Source organism: Rhinolophus sinicus, chromosome 7 (genome assembly GCF_057876585.1).
Source record: "Rhinolophus sinicus isolate RSI-liver-muscle chromosome 7, RSI-T2T, whole genome shotgun sequence".
Lineage (NCBI taxonomy): Eukaryota > Metazoa > Chordata > Mammalia > Chiroptera > Rhinolophidae > Rhinolophus > Rhinolophus sinicus.
Window position 1 is genome coordinate 53,041,836 of NC_142507.1, and position 8,102 is coordinate 53,049,937.

Sequence of the window (8,102 nt, forward strand, 5' to 3'; positions counted from 1 at the left end):
GCAGCTTACAGGGTGCTGTTCGTTGGGGGCAGTGCCTTTTATAAAGAAGCAAGTACTGGTCCATCTTAGGGAGGAGCTGCTCTGTTCGAGGTGTCCTAATTCACGCCCTAACGAGCCGGCTCCACCTTTATCTACACCTCCCAGGTGTTTACCTGGTCACTTCCTTACATGTTCACCTGAGATTGCATTAGCAGTTCCCCAATCTGGGCGAGTGTCAGCCCCACCTACCAGAATCTCGACACAGCACAAAGACCTCTTTGCATGTTCGATGAGGTATCCAGCCTAACGCACTGACCATTATGTGGCCTTTGACTGAAGGGGGTGTGGAGGGACTTTGGAGACAAATGTCAACGAATCATGGAATCTGACTGGTACAAGGAGGCTTAAAGGTCACCTAGTCAAACTCTTCCTTTTAAAGCTAAATTTTCTTACGTGGGATCCCAACCAAGGTGTCACCGTGATATTAGTCCCTCTTGAAATGGATAATGGCTGTGGAGACCCTGTTGTCTCTTTACTTAACTCTGTTTACCAGACCGTAGTGGCCATTTGTCAATGTAGCTTTCTTTTCGAACACTGTATAACCTTGGGGAGAAATCCAGGCTCCGTAGCGTGGTCCCCAAAGTTCCTCATGACCTGAGCTGTGGCTTCTCTCCAGCCCCATTTTCTCCCTTCCTAGTTCTCTTTATGGTCCACCAGTAATCAGCTACTTAAATTTCCTGAGAAAGGATGCTATGTTGTTTCATATTTTCCCTAGAGTATCTTTCCTCACTAGCTGCCTAGCAAACTCCGATTCTTTCTCCAAAACCCACATTAGACACCCTGTAGGGAATCTGTCTTGAATTACTCGAGAGAGAGTTATAATTGTGTACCTTATTCATAATTCTATTGTAATACCAATCACAGTATATTATACTCTTTGAAAATGTCTTACTATGTAATTAATGTTTAAGATAAAAAAAATTGGAAAACATAGATAAGCAAAGAAAGAAAATACCTGTATTCCTTACTCCCCAGAAAGAGCTACTGTTCATTCTGTGGTTTATATCCGTGCCCCCCCTCCCCCCACACACACACAGATCCATGTGCCTATACGACTTCTAGACCGTGAGCTTCTTGAGAATAGGGGATGGGCATTGTTAACTCCTATGTATGTCACTTAGAGACTCGGCACACTGCTTGTCACATAAAGGTCCCCAATAAACATTTGCCAAATTGAATTGAATTGAAAGAGGAGTACTGTTCCTTGACCAACTCCTACTTTTTCACAGCAGGACTAGGGTCTGCCCTCTCTTTTGCCATCGTCTCCTCGGAGGACATACTTTCATGTGAATATAGACTGAATCTCAGCATTGGGAACCCACGGGCACCGTTCTGCTTATCTCTGAGGTCCTCGCTCTGCACTCCCTCCATTGTGACCGAACACCACAAATGTCACCAAAATGGCTGAAGTTACACAGACTAACACTTGTGCAACACGACCGTCGGGAGTGGGGCAGGAGCCGTAGCAACTGTTGGCAGATGGTAAATCACACGATTCAAAACCCACCCACTCTCAGGCGATGCGTTTTCCTCTGAGCATTCCCCGGAGGGCTGCAGAGTCTGGCTCCAGCCGTGCTGTGGACACCTGAGTTGGGCCAGCTTGTCGTGCTTCATCAGAGGAACGAGCTTTCTAAAGGTGTGACTGAGGCTGTGGGCGTGCAGGGGAGGTGGAATTTGCTAAGTGAAGGCCGATTTCCTGCAGGAGCTGGCTATTGCCACACAGGGCAGACGACTCAGGTGAACGTGCTCTCGGGGCCCGTGTTCCCTGAACAAGGGGCCAGCAAGCTTTGTCCGGAAAGGCAAGAGGGTCAATATTATAGGTTTGTGGGCCAGGTAGTCTTTGTTGCAACTGCCCAACTCTGCTCTTGCACCCTAAAGCGGCCATAGATGATAGGTACACAAATGAGCATGGCTATGATTATCGACACTGACCTTTAAATCTCATATAACTTCACGTGTCATCATGTTTTCAACCATTCTTAGCTTGTGGGCCATCCAAAAATTGGTGATGAGCTAGATTCGGCCTGTGGGCTGTCGTTTGCCACCCCTGGCCTTCTGTGTTTGCTTGTCAGGGATTGCCGCCAGGAGAGGGGCGTCCGATGGAAGAGAAGGCTGACAAGTAGGGGACATCAGAACCACTAATTCTTGTGAGAGAGAAACATGTGCATGTCTATCTGGGAATGTTGGCGTGAGAGGTGGCAGGGGAAGGAACAGAACGAGGGACCTCTGGGTGCTCAGGAGAGGGAAGTAAATCTTGACTTCATCTAAGGGAGGAATTTTTAACATTTGCCTTGGCTGAAAATGCAACGAGCTGTTTGTGAAGTCACTGAGTTTATTGTCAAGGGTATGTTGGAAACTTTCAGGTGTCACGTAAGCAGTTTTAATCCTTTCAGTGCTTTAGTTTCTGAATATCCTCTTAATAGCACCCACCTGAGTTTTGTTGACCTTTATTTCTTGGTTTGTGCCGTGAAAACAAGAGGCATATTGAGTGTGCCCTTTTGAGAATTCCTAATGGAAGCGTTGGATTAGATGCTTGTCCTTTCCAAAACCGAGAATCAGGATTTTACCAGAGTATGTGTTCCATAGCCACACCGTGGGGCTTGAAGAGCCCCTCTCGTGAGTTTGATTAGTGGTTTTCCCTTTGGAGATGACAAGGTTCAGGAGAAGAGATTTCTTATGATATGTGTTATGTTCTAGGCTGTTCTAGGCTGTTCACTGCCTCCCTGTGTCGGCAGAAGAAAGGACATGTTTGTTCTTCTCCGTTCGCCAAGCACAGTGCTGTGTGCCTGGGTGTCATTTTATTAACCCTCACAACAACTGTTTGCTGTAGGTATTGTTACCCCCACTTTTCAGATGAGAACACTGAGGCTCAGAGAAAATAGGTAACTTGTTTCAAGTCACTTAGCTATTAAATGGGGAAGACTGCTTCTGCCTAGGAATAGATGGGGACTGGGGATGAGTCATGTCTTGCAAGAGGGAGGGTTGGAGGACAGTTGTTGAGGAATGGAGTGTTTGACCTAAAAAAAAAAAAACAAAAACAAAAAACTAAGCAAGCAACCAACCAATGAAACTGGTAAGGATGAAGAAACTGGGAATTTCTCGTCCCGCCCCTGGGCACGCACGTGCCCTGAGCTGGAAGGCAGGGTGATGTTCCTGCAGCGCCACCTGCTGGGCGGTCGGGAAATTCTGCAGTAATTCTTTCTCGTCCTTTCTCTTCTTTTCCCTCACTCCCACCTGCAAAGCAATTTCTGCTGGTTCTCTGGAGCTCAGTCTCCATGAATGAGGAAACTACGTAAAAAATAGGGACATAACAAGCACGGGATGTTGCTGGTCACGATTTTGGGGTAAGTGGAGTCAAAAGAAATTAGCGATAATGTGTAAGGGGGTCACCAAGCACTTCACTCCCTTTCCTCCTCCCCAGGTACAAGGGTCATTTTTCCCTCCTATCTCAATACATCAGAAATGGATCTGATATAATCTTACAGCTTCGCATGTGTTCTTTGGGGGATGCGGCTGGCACGGTGACACATCTTTTAGCTCTAGGCCCAGGCCCTGCAATGTTCTGTGCTTGAGTATCTGTGTCCTATTCAGCTGTTTCTCTTTCCCCTCTGAGACCCCACACATGCCCAGATGCTCGCAACACAGAGCTCGTTCTTACTTGTATCCTCTCACGTATTCTGTCAGCATCTTTCTCTGTCCTTCTCCTTAACCTGCGGCCTCATGCTCTTATTAGCCTGGCCGTTCATAGCCTGTATCCCTTAGTTCCTACCGTCTGGAGGCTTCTGCACGAAGGCCTGGTCCACCAGAGCAGGAAGAAGGAGGAGAGTGATTGGAAGTGCTTCCCAGGGACCCGTCACGTGTCATAGAGGTGGTACAGAAACCTGCTGGCGTGGCAGGTGCCACAGGAAGCTCCAGTGTGTGTGTGTGTGTGGGGGGGGGGGCTTGAGTGTCAGTGTAATTAGTATCACACTGATTGGGCCTCTGTTTCCTCTCGGAATTTTTCTTCTCCTAGTCTCCTCCCATAGACTCTGAGTTAGCGATACGTCTTCCTTGCTATTCTCCACGTCCTCCAGGCACACGCCTTCCTTAGGAATTGGCTTTCTCAGGAATACTCTTCCTCCAGATACCCATTTGGCTTTATCTTGTGTCTTCTTCCAGTCGTTGTTCAGATGTTACCTTTTCAATCAGGCCCATCCTGACCACTCTGTTTGACACACGTCTAACTCACTATTTAGTTGGCTTATTTATGACATGGGGTTTGAGCAGAGGAGTGACATTATCTGACTCACGGCTACGTCAATACTAGACTGTAGGGAGATGAAGTCTAATCAGGAAGATCAGTCGGGTGAGAGAGGAGGGAATGGAGGTAACCACGGCTTCCGGCTGGGACGACTGCGTATATGGCGGTGTCATACGCTAGGAAAAGCCATAAATGAGAAGGAGAAGGCTTGCGAGGAAGCATTGATGATGAATTATTGTCATCCTATTTATCCCCATTATCTAACTCTTTCCATCGCTTCTTAACCTAATTCCTTGAAAGAGCAGGGAACGCTCCCTGTGTCTGACCCCCTTATCTTCCATTTACTCTTCGGCCCTTTAATATCTGATTTTCACGCCCTTTACAGCTTTTTTGGGGGCGGCTCCTCTTCCATGGCCTGTTCATAAATGTTTTTCTTCTCCAAAGCTCCAGCCTTAGCTCTCTGCCCGTTTGGACCAGTTCTTACCATCAGTAAAGTGGGTTAATGGAGCAGGACAGAGAAAGGTATATTGTTCCTAAATGTTTCTTGTCAACTTATGCAGTGGCGCTATTTCACCTTTTTATGGCTGAGTAATATTCCATTACGTATATGTACCACATCTTCTTTACCCGGCGATCACTGAAGGACACGTAGGTTGTTTCCATAACTTGGCTATTGTAAATAATGCTGCAATGAACACACAGGTGCGTATATTTTTATGAATAAATGTTTTCAAAGTTTTCAGGTAGATACCCAGAAGAGGGATTGCTGAGTCATCTGGTAGCTGTATTCTTAATTTTTTGAGGAACCTCCATACTGTTTTTCAGAGTGCCTGCACCAGTTTACATTCCTACCAGCAGTGTATGAAGGTTCCCTTTTCGCCACGTTCTCTCCAACACTTGTTTCTTGTCTTCTTGATAATAGCCATTCTAACAGTTATGAGATGGTATCTCACTGTGGGTTTGATTGCATTTCCCTTATAACTGGAGATGTTGGGTATCTTTTCATATATCTGTTGGCTGTGTTAGTGTTTCTTGGAAAAGTGTCTGTTTAGGTCCTCTGCCCATTTTTAAATCATATTGTTTATGTTTTTGTTGTTGGGTTGTATGCATTCTTTATATATTTTGGATATTAGCCCCTTGTCAGAGATACTGTTTGCAAATATCCTCTCCCATTTGGTTGGTTGCCTTTTTGTTTGTTGATGGTTTCTTTTGCTATGCAGAAGCTTTTTAGTTCGATATAGTCACATTCATTTATTTCTGCTTTTACTTCCCTTGCCTTTGGGGTCAGGTTCACAAAAACCCTTCTGAGACCAAGGTCCATAAGTTCAGTGCCTATGTTTTCTTTTTTGTATTTTTTTTTTCAGGTCTTATTCAAGCTTGATTCATTTTGAGTTAATTTTGGTATATGGCATCAGCTGGCAGTCTAAATTCATTCTTATGCATGTGGTTTTTCAATTTTCCAGCACAATTTATTAAAGTCTTTCCTTTTTCCATGGTATGTTCTTGGCTCCTTTGTCGAAAATTAGTTACCCATATATGTGTGGGATTATTTCTGGGCGCTCTGTTCTGTTCGATTAGTCTGTGTGTTTGTTTTCCTGCAAATTATCATACTGATTTAGTTACGGTAGCTTTGTATTATGGTATAGTTTGAAGGCAGATAGTATGTGATACCTCTGGCTTTGTTCTTTTTTCTCAGGATTGCTTTGCCTATTCAAGGTCTTTTGTGGTTCCCTAAAAATTTGTGGATTTTTTTGTTCTATTTCTGTGAAAAATGCTATTGGGATTTTCATAGGGATTGCATTAAATTTGTATATTGCTTTAGGTGATATGGCCATTTTAACAATGTTAATTCTTCTAATCCATGAATATGGAATATATTTCCATTTCTTTGTGTCTTTTCCAATTTTTTTCAACAATGTCTTATAGTTTTCAGTGTACAGGTCCTTCGCCTCCTTTATTAAGTTTATTCCTAGGAATTCTTTTTGTTGTGATTGTAAATGGGATTATTTTCTTCATTGCTCTTTCTGATTTTGCTGTTAGTATATAAGAGTGCAACAGATTTTTGTATATTAATTTTGTATCCTGCAATTTTACTGTATTTGTTTATTGTTTCTGATAGGTTTTTGGTGGAGTCGATAGGGTTTTCTATATATAGAATCATGTCATCTGCAAATAATGACAGGTTTGCTTCTTCATTCCCAATTTTCATTGCCTGATTGCTCTGGCGAGGACTTAGAGTACTGTATTGAATCACAGTGGCAAGAGTGGACATCCCTGTCTTGTTTTTGATCTTAGAGGAAAAGCTTTCAGTGTTTCATCACGGAGGACACTTTTAGCTGAGAGTTTGTCATATGTGGCCTTGATGATGTTGCTATTTTCCTCCTGTACCCATTTCATTGAGTGTTTTTATTTTAAATGGATGCTATAGCTTGACAATGTGCTGACTGAAATAAGCCAGTCACAAAAATACAAATACTTTATCATTCCATTTATATGAAGACTCTAAAGTAATCAAATTAATAGAATCAGAAAGTAGAATGGTGATTGTCAGGGAATGGAGGAGGGAGAAATAGGGACTTGTTTAATGGGTATAACAAGATTTACCATGTTTCCCTGAAGATAAGACCTAGCCAGACAGTCAGCTGTAATGTGTCTTTTGGAGCAAAAATTAATATAAGACCCGGTCTTATTTTACTATAATACAGGACCAGGTATAATATAATATAACATAATGTAATGTAATGTAATGTAATATAACATAACATAATATAATATAATATAATACCAGGTCTATATTAACTTTTGCTCCAAAAGACACATTAGAGCTGATTTTCCGACTAGGTCTTATTTTTGGGCAAACAGTGTAGTTTTGCAAGATGAATAAATTCTGGAGATTGATTGCATAACAGTGGGAATACACTTAACATTTTTGAGCTGTGCACTTAAAAATGGATTAAGTTTTAAAAAAATAGATAAGTTGGTATATTTTAATTAATTAATTAATTAATTAACCATAATTTAAAAAATCTAATGTCCTTACTGTGGCTTCCATGATCTGGTCCCTGCTTAATTCTCAAAAATTATCTCCTGCAGACTGTTTTCCCAGCCCTCACCCTAGAATTCCTACACCTCAGGGCACTTAGGGATGGGAAATACCTAGGAGGACAGAGAAAAACTACGGTCTGGAATGTTCCCATGGAGTCAAGTTTGCACCTTTTTGGACAAATGGTTTTCTATTAGCTAGCAGAAAGGAGTGTCTGGTAATTCTATCCTGAGTGGACAGGGTTGTGAACGAAAACAATTTCAGTTGTTTGTTGATGGGTTCCACACAAAACGTTGCAAGTTTCTTGGTGGAGTGTCCACCTCTGGTTATGTCTGTGGTAAGGTCTGTCAGTGTCCTTCCGTCAGCACCTCCACCTCCGTTGGGCTAGGTCTGCACTATCTCCCTCATTCTAACTTTGAATTCTTCAGACTGTCAGTTAGGCCTGATCTGCTAGAGAAAGGCCTCCGGTGGAAGCTGAATTAGCTGGTTGTGACACTGGAGGCAAGGTGGCAAATTGTGTCCCAGAAAGGAGAGAGGCATTCTCTCTATACCTGTGTCTGTGGCAACTCAACGAGGCCTGCAGGTTGGGCACCTCCTGGATTTGCAGCTCATAGGAGAACTTAGCGATAATACTTTAACAGGGAAGCAGGAAACCAGTATGGGGCTCCTGTCCCTTTTGAGTGGCTCGTGGAGAGCACACGCAGACATGATATCGTTTGGGGCTCCTGAGGAAAATGAGCTTGTCGGTGGCTTTTTGTTCAGCCCCTGTCCACACTGGGG